The 12,964-nt window shown below is 43.3% G+C and overlaps 1 protein-coding gene across 2 annotated transcripts in view; it reads left to right on the top strand.

The window, feature by feature from the left end:
- The first annotated feature begins 4,122 nt into the window (after nt 1-4,122).
- The window catches only part of LOC141075519 (uncharacterized), a 63,559-nt gene continuing 54,717 nt past the window's right edge, over nt 4,123-12,964 (top strand). For both annotated transcript variants that reach the window (XM_073562602.1, XM_073562599.1), the window contains exon 1: nt 4,123-4,325. The gene's annotated coding sequence lies outside the window, so the exon portion shown is untranslated. The remainder of the gene's footprint in view (nt 4,326-12,964) is intronic.

Below are 12,964 nucleotides of genomic sequence, written 5' to 3'. Positions count from 1 at the left end.
AGACAAGGATGGGGAATATGGAGCCATGCAGACAAGGATGGGGAATATGGAGCCATGCAGACAAGGATGGGGAATATGGAGCCATGCAGACAAGGATGGGAATAAGGAGCCATGTAGACAAGGATGGGAATAAGGAGCCATGTGCACAAGGATGTGGGGATAAGGAGCCATGCAGACAAGGATGGGAATGAGGAATCATGCATACAAGGATGGGGATAAGGATCCATGAATACAAGGAGAGGGATAAGGAGCCATGAAGACAAGGATGGGAATGAGGAACAATCCATACAAGGATGGGGATAAGGAGCCATGCAGACAAGGATGGGGATAAGGAGCCATGCAGACAATGATGGGGATAAGGAGCCATGCAGACAATGATGGGGATAAGGAGCCATGCAGACAAGGATGGGGAATATGGAGCCATGCAGACAAGGATGGGGAATATGGAGCCATGCAGACAAGGATGGGGAATATGGAGCCATGCAGACAAGGATGGGGAATATGGAGCCATGCAGACAAGGATGGGGAATATGGAGCCATGCAGACAAGGATGGGGAATATGGAGCCATGCAGACAAGGATGGGAATAAGGAGCCATGTGCACAAGGATGTGGGGATAAGGAGCCATGCAGACAAGGATGGGAATGAGGAACAATGCATACAAGGATGGGGATAAGGAGCCATGCAGACAAGGATGGGGATAAGGAGCCATGCAGACAAGGATGGGGATAAGGAGCCATTCATACCAGAATAGGGATTAGGTGACAATGCATACCTGGCTTATACTCGAGTCAATAAGTTTTCCCAGTTTTTTGTGTCAAAATTAGGTGTCTCACCTCATACTCGGGTTGGCTCATACACGAGTATATATGGTATTTTTTTTTTTAATGTGATGCCATTATGTGAGCACATTATAAAGTATGAAACACTATGTGGGGCCATTATTCAGTATGGAGCACTATGTTGGGCCATTATACAGTATGCAGCATTGTGTGGGGACAATATACAGTATGGAGCATCATGTGGGGCCATTTTATAGTATGGAGCATCGTGTGGGGCCATTATTCAGTATGGAGCATCGTGTGGGGCCATTTTATAGTATGGAGCATCGTGTGGGGCCATTTTATAGTATGGAGCATCGTGTGGGGCCATTATACAGTATGGAGCATCGTGTCGGGCCATTATTCAGTATGGAGCACTATGTTGGGCCATTATACAGTATGCAGCATTGTGTGGGGCCAATATACAGTATGGAGCATCATGTGGGGCCATTTTATAGTATGGAGTATCGTGTGGGGCCATTATTCAGTATGGAGCATCGTGTGGGGCCATTATTCAGTATGGAGCATCGTGTGGGGCCATTATTCAGTATGGAGCATCATGTGGGGCCATTTTATAGTATGGAGCATTGTGTGGGGCCATTATACAGTATGGAGCCTTGTGTCGGGCCATTTTATAGTATGGAGCATCGTGTGGGGCCATTATTCAGTATGGAGCATCGTGTGGGGCCATTATTCAGTATGGAGCATCGTGTGGGGCCATTATTCAGTATGGAGCGTCGTGTGGGGCCATTTTCTAGTATGGAGCATCGTGTGGGGCCATTATACAGTATGGAGCATCGTGTCGGGCCATTATACAGTATGGAGCATTATGTGGGGCCATTTTATAGTATGGAGCATTGTGTCGGGCCATTATTCAGTATGGAGCATCATGTGGGGCCATTTTATAGTATGGAGCATCGTGTGGGGCCATTATACAGTATGGAGCATTGTGTCGAGCCATTATTCAGTATGGAGCATCATGTGGGGCCATTTTATAGTATGGAGCATCGTGTGGGGCCATTATACAGTATGGAGCATCGTGTGGGGCCATTTTATAGTATGGAGCATCGTGTGGGGCCATTTTATAGTATGGAGCATCGTGTGGGGCCATTATATAGTATGGAGCATCGTGTGGGGCCATTATTCAGTATGGAGCATTGTGTGGGGCCATTTTATAGTATGGAGCATCGTGTCGGGCCATTATACAGTATGGAGCATCGTGTCGGGCCATTATACAGTATGGAGCATCGTGTCGGGCCATTATACAGTATGGAGCATCATGTGGGGCCATTTTATACTGTGGAGCATCGTGTGGGGCCATTACACTGCATCTAGCACTATGTGGGACCCTTTACACTTTATGCAGGACTATGTTAGGGCAATTACACTGTATGGAGGACTATGTGGAGCCATTATACTTTATGGAGATCTATGTGGAGCCATTGTACTGTATGAAGGACTTTATGTTATAATGTATGGAGGGCTGTGTGGAGATTACAGTTAGATTACAGTTGGAGAATCATATTGTAATGGGGTCACCATTCTTTGTTGGGGGAGCTAAGGGAGGGGGGTACAGTAGGGTCATCATACTGTGCGTGTGGAGTTCACTGTAGGGGTATCATACTGTGTTTAGGAGCAGTTTTGTTTGCATCATACTTTATTATCTGTTTTCTTCAAGTTTTTTTTTATCCTTTGTTAGACATTTCTTTTTAACAAATATCAAGGTTGGCCTGCAACTTTCTCCAAGCTTTTAGCTTTGGCCCTCTGTGTATTTGAGCTTGATATCCCTGCCTTAAAGGGTTTGTTCTCATCATGATAAAGGGTTATAACTGCAGAGAGGATGTAGAAACAAACAACTTTGCAATTTTACTTTTGATTAAAAATCCTCTCCATTCTCAAGAACAGACCTTCACTACAATTAGTGGCTAGTACCTTAGGCTTGGAGTTCAGCGCTTACAAGCTCTTTGATATTGACTCTATAGCGGGCTAATGTACGAGTTGTCTTTGTTATATAAAACCTCAGTATTCAGGGCACTTTGCGAAAAATAAGAGGGTTTTGGATTGCAGTTTGGGCACACTGTATCTAAAGGTACAGTATGTTCCCACGTTCAGTATTAGGCAGCACTTTGGATGCAGCACATGTCTGCTCCGTCCAAAGCGCTGCCGGCTTTTGTACGCGTGGTGATTCCGCATGTGTTCATTGAACCATGCGAAATCACCGCGTCCCATTACATTGCATGGGGACATTTATCTTGTGGAAACTGAGCGTTTCCACAAGATAAATAGACATGCTGCGGCCGGTAAAGACGCGCCACATGTGCGTCTACGCAGGGAAGCTGGAGGCGTCTGCACGCATAGTGGAGATGGGATTTCATGAAATTCCCTCCACTATACTGTAACGGTTGGACGCTGCGACTGTATGCAGAGTCCAACCCGCAGCGTTTACTAACCGTGGGAACATACCCTAAAAGGTTCGCCATCACTGCCATAGGTTATAATAGGTACGTAAAACCAAAGGAAAAACAATGTGTGTATATACCCTAATGAAAATCAATAAGTAAAAAAGCAAGTGCATTAAATAACATAGGGTACTTGGTAAACACTATTTTGATCAAAAAAGTATAAAGCTGTCCCACCACGGCAAGGTGTACCCATTTGAGACAGTAACTACACTAACGGTTAAAACCTACCTAGTGTGAATAGTGGCAGAGTCTCTGGGTCCCAAACGGACACCCAGCTTCAGAGGGACTATAAGTGAACTACACAGCTCAGTAGAAAGGAGGCCACACCCTATTTGTACTGAATACAAAAATGCTGAAGAAAAAACAAAAAAACTGAACTGGAGTAGACTTGAATGACATGCATGATGTAAAAGCATGTTCACACTGGCCATAAGAGCAAGCAAAACCAAAGGAAAAACAATGTATGTATATACCCTAATGAAAATCAATAAGTAAAAAAGCAAGTGCATTAAATAACATAGGGTACTTGGTAAACACTATTTTGATCAAAAAAGTATAAAGCTGTCCCACCATGGCAAGGTGTACCCATTTGAGACAGTAACTACACTAACGGTTAAAACCTACCTAGTGTGAATAGTGGCAGAGTCTCTAGGTCCCAAACGGACACCCAGCTTCAGAGGGACTATAAGTGAACTACACAGCTCAGTAGAAAGGAGGCCACACCCTATTTGTACTGAATACAAAAATGCTGAAGAAAAAACAAAAAAACTGAACTGGAGTAGACTTGAATGACATGCATGATATACATACATTGTTTTTCCTTTGGTTTTGCTTGCTCTTATGGCCAGTGTGAACATGCTTTTACATCATGCATGTCATTCAAGTCTACTCCAGTTCAGTTTTTTTGTTTTTTCTTCAGCATTTTTGTATTCAGTACAAATAGGGTGTGGCCTCCTTTCTACTGAGCTGTGTAGTTCACTTATAGTCCCTCTGAAGCTGGGTGTCCGTTTGGGACCCAGAGACTCTGCCACTATTCACACTAGGTAGGTTTTAACCGTTAGTGTAGTTACTGTCTCAAATGGGTACACCTTGCCGTGGTGGGACAGCTTTATACTTTTTTGATCAAAATAGTGTTTACCAAGTACCCTATGTTATTTAATGCACTTGCTTTTTTACTTATTGATTTTCATTAGGGTATATACATACATTGTTTTTCCTTTGGTTTTGCTTGCTCTTATGGCCAGTGTGAACATGCTTTTACATCATGCATGTCATTCAAGTCTACTCCAGTTCAGTTTTTTTGTTTTTTATAATAGGTACGTGTGGTATCGTGAAAAAAATATACTGCAAACACAGACGTGAAGGGGCCTAAGGCTGCATTCACACCTTCTGACTGCATTGCATTTTTTTGCTATGATTCTGCAAAGTCATTGCAAAAAACACACATCTTACCTCTCTACTGGAGAGGAGAAGACAACAGTATTCAAGAATCGGTCTTTATGACACTTGTGATGATGTATCTGACCTTTTTCTCATCAATTTGGGGAAAATTGGGGGAAGGGGACCATTCTACTTTCGTTCTAAGGGCTCATACGCACTTGCGAGAGACTCGCACTCGGACCGGAGCGTGCAGCTGCATAGAAATACACGTAGCTGCACGCTCCGGTCCCAATGCCAGCGTCAGTGCCAGGTTTTCATGCAAGAGACTCTCACACGAGAATCGTGCGAGTCTCTCGCAAGTGAGTATGAGCCCTTAGGGTCACTCCTCCTCTCATAGATAGACAATGAATTAGAAAAGTGCCCAGTAACTGATCATTCGTGCAGTTTTGGTGGAAATTTTGGACACACATAATGGAGACAAGGAAAAATGGAACACGTGAAACAAACCAGAATAAGGCTATGTGCCCACGTAGCGATTCTGAAGCAGAATAAACCTGAGCAGAATCGCACACCCTGCTCCTGGGAAAACGCATGCGGTTTTTGACGCGCTTTTGTAAGCGTTTGTCAAGTGTTTTTGCATGCGTTTTCCTAAGTGTTTTTGCCCATATAAGTGATGGTATGTGGAATCGCGTGCGATTCCGCAAAATTAATGAACATGCTGCGTTTTTAATCGCTAAGCGTTTCCGCAGCGGTTAAAAACGCACCATTGGCACAACATGTGCGTTTTCCATTAGAAATCAATTGGATGCTTTTCTTAAGCGCTTCTGCAGCAGAATCGCTTGTCAAAAAGCACTGCAGAAACGCTTAAAAAACGCTACGTGGGCACACAGCCTCAATGTTACAACTTATCAACATACTCCCCTCTTTTACTCTGATAACAGTTCTACACCCCCTTAGCATTGTATACAAAAGGAGTACAAAACACCTTATAAATCGTATACATTTATTAAAGTTGTCCACTACTATAACTTTTTTTTTTTCTTTCATAAATCTTGCCATTACGTGCCACTAAAAACATCCACTGTGTTTATTTTAGCAATATTACCTTTTATCATCCTCTTGCAGCACATTTTCAGTGCTGGCTCCAGCACTCATGGGGTTAATCTACACTTGTTAGTGGTAAAATTTCTTCGATATGACTTGTGTTTAGTTATGAAAAAAAACGGAAATATGGTGAACATTTTGCAATTTTCAAACTTTAAATTTTATGCCCTTAAATCAGAGATATGTCACACAAATTTCTTATTAAATTACATTTCCCACATTTTTTGTTAGGAAGTTATAAGGGTTAAAAACTGACCAGCGATTTCTCATTTTTAGAACAAAATTTACAAAACCATTTTTTTTAGGGACCACATCATATTTAAAGTCATTTTGAGGGGTGTACATGACAAAAAATACCCAAACTGACACCATTCTAAAAACCGGACCCCTCAAGGTGCTCAAAACCACGTTCAAGAAGTTTATTAACCTTTTAAGTGCTTCACAGGAACTGAAGCAATGTGGAAGGAAAAAATTAACATTTAACTTTTCTTTGCAAAAAATTTACTTCAGAACCAATTTTTTTTATTTTCACAAGTTTTAAAAGAGAAATTAAACCCCGAAAGTTGTTGTGCAATTTATCCTGAGTACAACGATACCCCATATGTGGGGGTAAACCACTTTTTGGGCGCACGGCAGAGCTCACTAGGGAAGGAGCGCCGTTTGACGTTTTCAACGCAGAATTTGCTGGAATTGAGATCGGACACCATGTTGCGTTTGGAGAGCCCCTCATTTGTCTAAACAGTGGAAACCCCCAACAAGTGACCCCATTTTGGAAACTAGACCCCTTAAGGAACTTATCTAGATGTTTAGTGAGCACTGTGAACCTCCAAGTGCTTCACAGAAGTTTATAACGTAGAGCCGTGAAAATAAAAAATAATTTTTCTCCACAAAAGTGATCTTTTCACCCCCAAATTTTAATTTTTACAAGAGTAACAGGAGAAATTAGACCCCCAAAGTTGTTATGCAATTTGACCTGAGTACGCCATACCCCATATGCGAGGGTAAAACACTGTTTGGGCACACGGCAGAACTCAGAAGGGAAGGAGCACCGTTTGACTTTTTCAATGCAGAATTGGCAAGAATTGAGATTGGACGCCATGTCGCGTTTGGAGAGCCCCTGACGTGCCTAAACAGTGAAAAAACCCTACAAGTGACCCCATTTTGGAAACTTAAGGAACTTATCTAGATGTGTGGTAAGTAGAGTTGAGCGAAACAGGTTGGTCAGATACAAAAGTCGCCGACTTTCGCCAAAGTCGGGTTTCATGAAACGAAACCCTACCACAGTGTGAAGTTGGCCATGCGGTCGGCGACCCAAGCGCCAAAGTCGGGTTGCACGAATGCTTGCATGTGACTTTTTTCAGCCAATGAAAGAAGCGGAGCGTAGATGGAGTGGGAGTGGGAGAGAGAGAGGGGGAGAGGGAGAGGGAGAAGAGAGAGAGATTTCGCAGCCTCTAGGGTTAAAATTCATGCCAGGTGTGTTTACAGTCCTCCACTCACTGCCGACTTTTCTCCCCATTGACTTGCATTGGGTTTCGTGTTTCACGACTTTTCCCTATAGTCGGCCGATTTCGTTCGACTCGACTTTTGAGAAAGTCGGGTTTCATGAAACCCGACTCGACCCTAAAAAAGGCAAAGTTGCTCATCTCTAGTGGTAAGCACTTTGAACCCCCAAGTGCTTCACAGAAGTTTATAACGCAGAGCAGTGAAAATAAAAAAAATCATTTTTTTTCTCCACAAAAATGATTTTTTTAGCCTGCTATTTTTTATTTTCACAAGGCTAACAGGAGAAATTGGACAACAAAAGTTGTTGTGCAATTTGTCCTGAGTACAACTATACCCCATATGTGGGGGGGAACCACTGTTTGGGCGCATGGGGGAGCTCGGAAGGTAAGGAGCGCCATTTTGGAATGCAGACTTTGATGAAATGTTCTGCGGGCGTCATGTTGCGTTTGGAGAGCTCCTGATGTGCCTAAACAGTGGAAACCCCCCACAAGTGACCCCATTTTGGAAACTAGACCCCCCAAGGAGGTTATCTAGATGTGTGGTGAGCACTTTGAACCCCCAAGTGCTTCATAGAAGTTTATAATGCAGAGCCGTAAAAATAAAAAATCTATTTTTTTTTTCCACAAAAGTGATTTTTTTAGCCCCCGATTTTTCTATTTTCCGAATAATAACAGGAGGAATTAGATAATAACAGGAGGAATTAGATAATAACAATAAGGAATTAGATAATAACAGGAGGAATTAGACCACCAAAGTTGGTAAATAGTGGAAACCCCTCAATTCTAACTCCAACCCTAACCCCAACACACCCCTAACTCTAATTCTAACCCTAACCTTAATTCTAACCCTAATTCCAACCCTAAGGGTATGTGCCCACGTTAGCGTTTTTAAACGCTTAGAAAAGCGGACTCCTTCCCAGAAACCGCGCGTTTCATTTCAGCGCGTTTTTTTGCATAAAAACCGCACGTTTTTGATTTTTCCGCGCGGATTCTGGGAATATTGGAAATGGCTAAAAACGCTCAGCTATGAGGAAATGAATGAGTATGCTGCGTTTTTAGCCGCTAAGCGTTTTCTACGCGTTTAAAAATGCATGCAATTTAATTGGAAGCTTCTTTTAAGCGTTTCTGCAGCGTCTGATCCGGCTTAAACGCTGCGGAAACGCTTACAAAAACGCAACATGGGCACACAGCCTAATTCTAACCCTAATCCTAACTCTAATTGAAAAATGAAAAATTTATTTTCTTTATTTCATTATATTTACCTAACTAAGGGGGTGATAAACGGGAGGGGTTATTTAGTATTTTTTTTATTTCGATCACTGTGATAGGGTTTATCACAGTGATCAAAATGTATCTGTAATGAATGAATCGAATCTGCCAGCCGGAAGATTCGGCAGGCGCACTACGCATGCGCCCGCCTTTCCCGGACCAAGATGGCGGCACCCACCGGAGGAGGCAGGAGGGCCCGGGGACCACGAGGACCACCGTGAGGTACTGGAGGTAAACAGGGTTTATCACAGTGATCAAAATGTATCTGTAATGAATGAATCGAATCTGCCAGCCGGCAGTTTCGGCAGGCGCACTACGCATGCGCCCGCCTTTCCCGGACAAAGATGGCGGCACCCACCGGAGGAGGCAGGAGGGCCCGGGGACCACCGTGAGGTACTGGAGGTAAACGGGAGGGGTTATTTAGTATTTTTTTTATTTCGATCACTGTGATAGGGTTTATCACAGTGATCAAAACGTATCTGTAATGAATTAATCAAATCTGCCAGCCGGTAGATTCGGCAGGCGCACTACGCATGCGCCCGCCTTTCCTGGACCAAGATGGCGGCGCCCATCGGAGGAGGCAGGAGAGCCCGGGGACCACGAGGACCACCTGTCACGGAGGGCTTAGTTCAACTAAGGCTGTAACTCCCGGGGCCCCTGTGATGTCCCTATAACTAGGGGAAACCCTGTCTGTCCCTCAACCCAGGGTTTTTGCTGATGGTGCAAATGCCTGAGCCTCCACCCTTTCCTTATCTCCTGCTCAGCCCTGCACTTAACCCTCCACCCTCCACCCAGTGAGGAGTCACAACACCAAAGCCCCCACACAAATATGACAGACAGGGAGAACTTAAACTGCACTGCGCCGCATACACACAGGACTATACAGTAATGTGAACAGGGCACAACTAAACACAAATATGGGAAGGAGAAAGGATAACAACGGTTAGCGTGACTAACCATCCAACCTGGTCTCCAGCAGGATTAACCCCCGAGAGCCTGAAGATCAAGCCGGCGCCACTGAGGCTATAGTGGCTGGAGGTGGAACTACCTCTGCCTGCCGGACGCAGTGGTGTGAACAGGAGTAATATACACTCACTGGCCACTTTATTAGGTACACCTGTCCAACTGTGTGTTAAGACTTAATTTCTAATCAGCCAATCACATGGCGGCAACTCAGTGCATTTAGGCATGTAGACATGGTCAAGACAATCTCCTGCAGTTCAAACCGAGCATCAGTATGGGGAAGAAAGGTGATTTGAGTGCCTTTGAACGTGGCATGATTGTTGGTGCCAGAAGGGCTGGTCTGAGAATTTCAGAAACTGCTGATCTACTGGGATTTTCACGCACAACCATCTCTAGAGTTTACAGAGAATGGTCCGAAAAAGAAAAAAAATCCAGTGAGCGGCAGTTCTGTGGCCGGAAATGCCATGTTGATGCCAGAGGTCAGAGGAGAATGGGCAGACTGGTTCGAGCTGATAGAAAGGCAACAGTGACTCAAATTGCCACCCGTTACAACCAAGGTAGGCAGAAGAGCATCTCTGAACGCACAGTGCGTCGAACTTTGAGGCAGATGGGCTACAGCAGCAGAAGACCACACTGGGTACCACTCCTCTCAGCTAAGAACAGGAAACTGAGGCTAAAATTTGCACAAGCTCATCGAAATTGGACAGTAGAAGATTGGAAAAACGTTGCCTGGTCTGATGAGTCTCGATTTCTGCTGCGACATTCGGATGGTAGGGTCAGAATTTGGCGTAAACAACATGAAAGCATGGATCCATCCTGCCTTGTATCAACGGTTCAGGCTGGTGGTGGTGGTGTCATGGTGTGGGGAATTTTTTCTGGGCACTCTTTGGGCCCCTTGGTACCAATTGAGCATCGTTGCAAGGCCACAGCCTACCTGAGTATTGTTGCTGACCATGTCCATCCCTTTATGACCACAATGTACCCAACATCTGATGGCTACTTTCAGCAGGATAATGCGCCATGTCATAAAGCTCGAATCATCTCAGATTGGTTTCTTGAACATGACAATGAGTTTACTGTACTCAAATGGCCTCCTCAGTCACCAGATCTCAATCCAATAGAGCATCTTTGGGATGTGGTGGAACGGGAGATTCGCATCAGGGATGTGAAGCCGACAAATCTGCGCCAACTGTGTGATGCCATCATGTCAATATGGTCCAAAATCTCTGAGGAATGCTTCCAGCACCTTGTTGAATCTCTGCCACGAAGAATTGAGGCAGTTCTGAAGGCAAAAGGGGGTCCAACCCCTTACTAGCATGGTGTACCTAATAAAGTGGCCAGTGAGTGTATGTTATTGAATGCGTTTTTTGTAACCTACAATATGTAGGCTGTACAATAGGACCTCTTAAAAAGAGAATTAGGAAACATTTGTCAGAAGCTGCCAGCAACAATTATAATATCTCAGCAGTTTCTTATCATTGTAAAACTGTTCATGGAGGTAAAACTGATAGTCTCAAAATTATAGCAATAGAGAAAGTCTATAGATCTACTAGGGGAGGTGATTTCAGGAGAAAATTATTAAATCGTGAATCCTTCTGGATTTTTAAATTAAATACAAGAGTACCATTAGGTCTGAACAAACGACTTGATTTAATATTGCAATTAGATTGATATTTTCTTCTGTATATTTACATTTACTTAGTCCTATTTAATTCTGGTTATTTTGATAATTTTTACGATTGTTACTTTGTTTATTAATATTATATCAATTAATGAATATTTTTTTTTTTTATTTTCTTGCCATTCATTATATTCTTATGATATTTTTTCATTAGTTTTTATATTTTTTTCTGTTTTTCCGACAAGTCTTTGTTTACATTGTTTCATTTACTAATGGTAAAAGGGTTAATGTATATTTCAGCTCCACATTAGGCTGAGTGTTTTGCAAGAGTTAACTGGTAGGGATACTCCCTATTTTCATTAATTCTTTCGTCCAACACCTGTGATTTACCAGTCTTTGTATTATTTGTAGTCGTCAGTATTGGTCTAGTGTGAACCATGAGTAAGACCTTCTAGGTCGAAACGCGTTGGTTGGAGACCACCAGAGACCCCATCTGCCTGTATGTCCTTATTCATACTTTTTTCTGTCCGATTTTAAGAATTTCCAATAAATGATGAATTTTTAACTGAAGTCCAGCGCTGGAGATTCTATCCTTTATTTTGCTTCAGTCAATGCCCCTGATCAAGGTGACTCCGTGCGCAGGAGAATTATGGATCGTAACTGAGACTGGTGAGCTGACCTCCCCTCATTTTCCCTATCCTTCTATAACTAAAGGATAACAACGGATCATACGCCACCAGATACGAATCTCTCTCTCTCTGCAACACCACCACTCCAGACCGGAACCACTTGGTATGAAACACAAGCTATAATCGGCGACGCCCATAGGCCAGCATGACTATTTAAAGATCGTGGGCGTGACTAACCATCCAACCTGGTCTCCAGCAGCATTAACCCCCGAGAGCCTGAAGATCAAGCCGGCGCCACTGAGGCTATAGTGGCTGGAGGTGGAACTACCTCTGCCTGCCGGACGCAGTGGTGTGAACAGCGTCCGACATGACACCACCGTGAGGTACTGGGGGGGATCGGGGACCCTATTTCTAGAGATCAAATACAAAATCGCGGCTTTTTTTTTTTTAGGTCGTCGTTACACGGTTAATAACGGCGATCACAAAAGCGGGGTCGGTAAAAAAAGAACCGATTCATGTTCTCTGGGGTCTCGGCTACCCACGGCAGCCGAGACCCCGGAGAAAATCCAACTCTGGGGGGCGCTATTTACTTTCTCCACAGCGCCGTGAATTAACAGCTCTGTAGTTCAAGCACCCTTAACTACCGCCGTTAAAAGGCGTATCGGCGGTCATTAAGGGGTTAAAGCAATTGTGTATATATTGATGGGTGCTGCTTTTAAAATGGTACACTTTTGGGGCTGTTCCAATATATAGAACCCACTAAGTCACTTTACATCTGGATAGGTTCTTAAAAAAATTAATTTTATAACTTTCCTTGAAAAAAATGCAAAATTGCTGCTACATTTTTAAACCTTCTAAAATGCTAACAAAATAACAGAACAAGTCACAAATGGTGCTGATGTAAATCAGACATCTGGGAAGTGTTCTCTTTTTCTGTGGTATGACTATCTGGATTAAAGGGATAATCATTCAAAGTTTGAAAATTGCTATTTTTTTAAAAATTTCTGTCAAATTTCTGAAATTTTATAAACACAAAACATATCAACCTAAATTTACCATTATTATAAAGTACAATGTGTCACGAAAAAAACATCAGAATCACCGGGATCCATTGAAGCGTTCCAGAGTTATTACCTCCATAAAGTGACAATGGTCAGAATTAAAAAATCTGGCCCAGTCATTAAGGGGTTAAGAGGAGTTTGTCCCTATAGCGG

The sequence above is a fragment of the Dendrobates tinctorius genome, unplaced genomic scaffold, assembly GCF_039654945.1.
Source record: "Dendrobates tinctorius isolate UK_male_01 unplaced genomic scaffold, ASM3965494v1 ptg000360l, whole genome shotgun sequence".
Classification (NCBI taxonomy): Eukaryota; Metazoa; Chordata; class Amphibia; order Anura; family Dendrobatidae; genus Dendrobates; species Dendrobates tinctorius.
This window is presented reverse-complemented; position numbering and strand designations above follow the sequence as displayed.